Here is a 2,807-nt window from a genome sequence, read left to right on the forward strand (position 1 = left end):
CCATGATCCTCTCATATCCCTTTTGCCAATCACCTGTCCAGCTCTTGGCTCCATCCCTCCCCCTCCTGTCTTCTCCTATCATCTTGGATCTCCCTCTCCCCCTCCCACTTTCAAATCTCTTACTAGCTCTTCCTTCAGTTAGTCCTGACGAAGGGTCTCAGCCCGAAACGTCAACTGTACCTCTTCCTAGAGATGCTGCCTGGCCTACTGCATTCACTAGCAACTTTGATGTGTGTTGCTTGAATTTCCAGCATCTGCAGAATTCCTCGTGTTTGCAATTTTAATATCAACTGTGCATCTTCTCATCGGGCAAAAGGGGGTGAGCTGTGATGGACTGAAGGGCAGGAATGATGGAATGACAAAAGGGAGAGGGAGAGGGTAATAAAATACTAGTGAATAGGAAAGGGTAGTTGTAAATAGAAGAACACTCCTCTTATGCTTTGAAGTATTCTTCCATTTGCTTGTTTTACCACATGTAACAATAATATAAAAATCCCACCAACTGACATATATCAGCAATCAGAAAGAAAATAAAACTGTAGATGCTTGAAATCTGAAATGCAAACAGCCAATTATTTTCAGTGGTATCTTCAAAGAAAATTTGGGCTAAGGTCCATGACCTAAAACATTAACAACACTACTGTGCAAATACATAAAATTAGTATAACCTATAGGAAGGAAAGGTACGTCGCATCCGGAGTTTCTCTGGTTAGCAGGCGATTTCCCTCCACGGCTCTCCGACGTAGTGGGGAACAGCGTAAGAGGCAAGTTACAGCAGTGGTTTGCCATTGCCTTCTGCCAGGTGAGTTTCCAAAGAGATCACCAGCTCGTAACCCAGCACGAATGGAAAGCGTGCAGGGGAGCCGGCTGGATTTCGTCCCAAAGTCCGGCACCAATGCCACCATGCACCCGGCCGGGTCAGTATAAACTATAGAAATAAAAAAAGCGCAAAGACGGAATAACAATGTAGTGTTCATGGGTTCAAGGACTATTCTGAAATCTGATGGTGGAGGGAAAGAAGTGACGTGGTGAGCTTGGTCAAAATGGTGAGCAGCTTCATTATCTTGGAGCGTATGTCCTGGGTTCAACACGTTAATGCAATCATGAAGAAGGCACACATGCAGCTTTCCTTCATTTGGAGTTTGTGGGAATTTGGTATGTCACCAAATACACAAGTTTCTATAAAATATATGGTGGAGAGCATTCTGACTGGTTGCACACCAGCCTGGTGTGGAGGTTCAAATGTACTGGAACACCAAAGGCTGCACAGGGTTGCCAACTTAGTCATCCTCATAACAGGTTTTGAGGCCCTCCCCACTTCTGAGGATATCTTCAAGAGGCAGGTCTCAAGAAGGCAATATCCGTCACCAGGGACCTCACACTATCAAGGTCAAGCCATCTTCTCATTACCGTCGGGGGGGAGATACAGGAGCCTGAAGACCCACCTTCATCAATTCAGAAACAATTTCTTTCCCTCCACATCAGATTTCTGAACAGCCCACAAACCCGTGAATACTATCTTGCTAATCCTTTATTATACAATTTATTTATTTTTGTAATTTATAGTAATTTTATGTATTTTCACTGTATTGCTGCTGGAAAACGCCAAATTTGATGTTATTTAACTCAGTGATAATAAATCCAATTCTGAACTTCACTCTCTTCAGATGTTGCCTGATGTGTTGAGTGCTTCTAGCATTTTTGTCTTTTATTCCAGGCATAGTAAAACTCGAGACACTACTAAAAAGAATATTAGCATGAAAATGGCTGGGATGTCCTGATATAATGAAAGACCTACATTTTTCTTTCAAGTAGGAGATAGGCTTGCGGACTGCATGTCCACTGGCACAGTGGTTCAGAAACACTTTTTTTTGTCTTCAAAAGAAACAGTGTTCAGAGATCTCAATGCAATTTCCCTTGCTATTTGTATCACATGTCATTTTACCTTGTAGTGCTGTACTTCCTTTCTCTGCCTGGGAGCTGCTTTGTTGCATTGAAATGGTTTCAGTTTGTTCTACTGTTCTAGGGTCATTGCCAGTGGCATAATACAAGTACAAGGACAAATTCTTTATTATTCATTCAGATATTATAAAATACCTCTCGTTGTGAAATTCATCTAGCCAGCTCCAACTCAGCTTTTGGTAAAAAATGTTATACCTACAGTACCTGGCAGGGGACCGTCGGTGAATAACAGGGCCAAGGTTTCAGGATGAGGCTATTCCAATGCACTTTGGATGTACCAACCCCTGACCTATCCCTAAATGTGGGATACATGACTGTGTAATTTGTAGTAGTGAGAAAATGTATTCACGCTCTACTCAGAGACATGAATAGGATGCAGAACTGGGCTGAGAAATAGGAGCTGGAGTTCAATCCAAAGAAGAGAGAAGTGAGACACTTTGGAAGGTCGAACTTGAAAGCAGAGTACACAGTTAGTGGGAAGATTCCTAGCAGTATGGAGGAACCGAGGCACCTTGGGGTCCATGTCCATAGATCCCTCAAAGTTTCCCGCAAGCTCATAGGCTGGTGAAGAAGATGTATAGTGTGTCGGGCTTCAGTAATTGGGGAATTGAGTTCAGGTGCCATGAGGTAATGAGCAGCTTTATAAAGCTCTGGTTAGATCAACAGTTGGAGCATTGTGTTCAGTTCTGGTCACTTCATTATAGAAAGGACAAGGAAGATTTAGAGAGGGTGCAGGTGAGATTTAACAGGGTGCATCCTGGATTAGAGAGCATGTCTTATGAGGAAATATTGATCTAGTGTTTTTCTCTTTGGAGTGAAGCAAGACGAGAGATGACTTGATAGAG

At 42.8% G+C, this 2,807-nt stretch overlaps 1 non-coding gene across 1 annotated transcript; it reads left to right on the forward strand.

Annotated features, from left to right (window-relative positions):
• The first annotated feature begins 2,157 nt into the window (after nucleotides 1-2,157).
• On the forward strand, nucleotides 2,158-2,322 carry LOC134346056 (U1 spliceosomal RNA). The gene has a single exon (XR_010017817.1). It is a non-coding gene; the product is annotated as a U1 spliceosomal RNA (small nuclear RNA).
• The last annotated feature ends 485 nt before the right edge of the window (nucleotides 2,323-2,807 follow it).

This window comes from Mobula hypostoma, chromosome 4 (assembly GCF_963921235.1).
Source record: "Mobula hypostoma chromosome 4, sMobHyp1.1, whole genome shotgun sequence".
NCBI classification, from domain to species: domain Eukaryota; kingdom Metazoa; phylum Chordata; class Chondrichthyes; order Myliobatiformes; family Myliobatidae; genus Mobula; species Mobula hypostoma.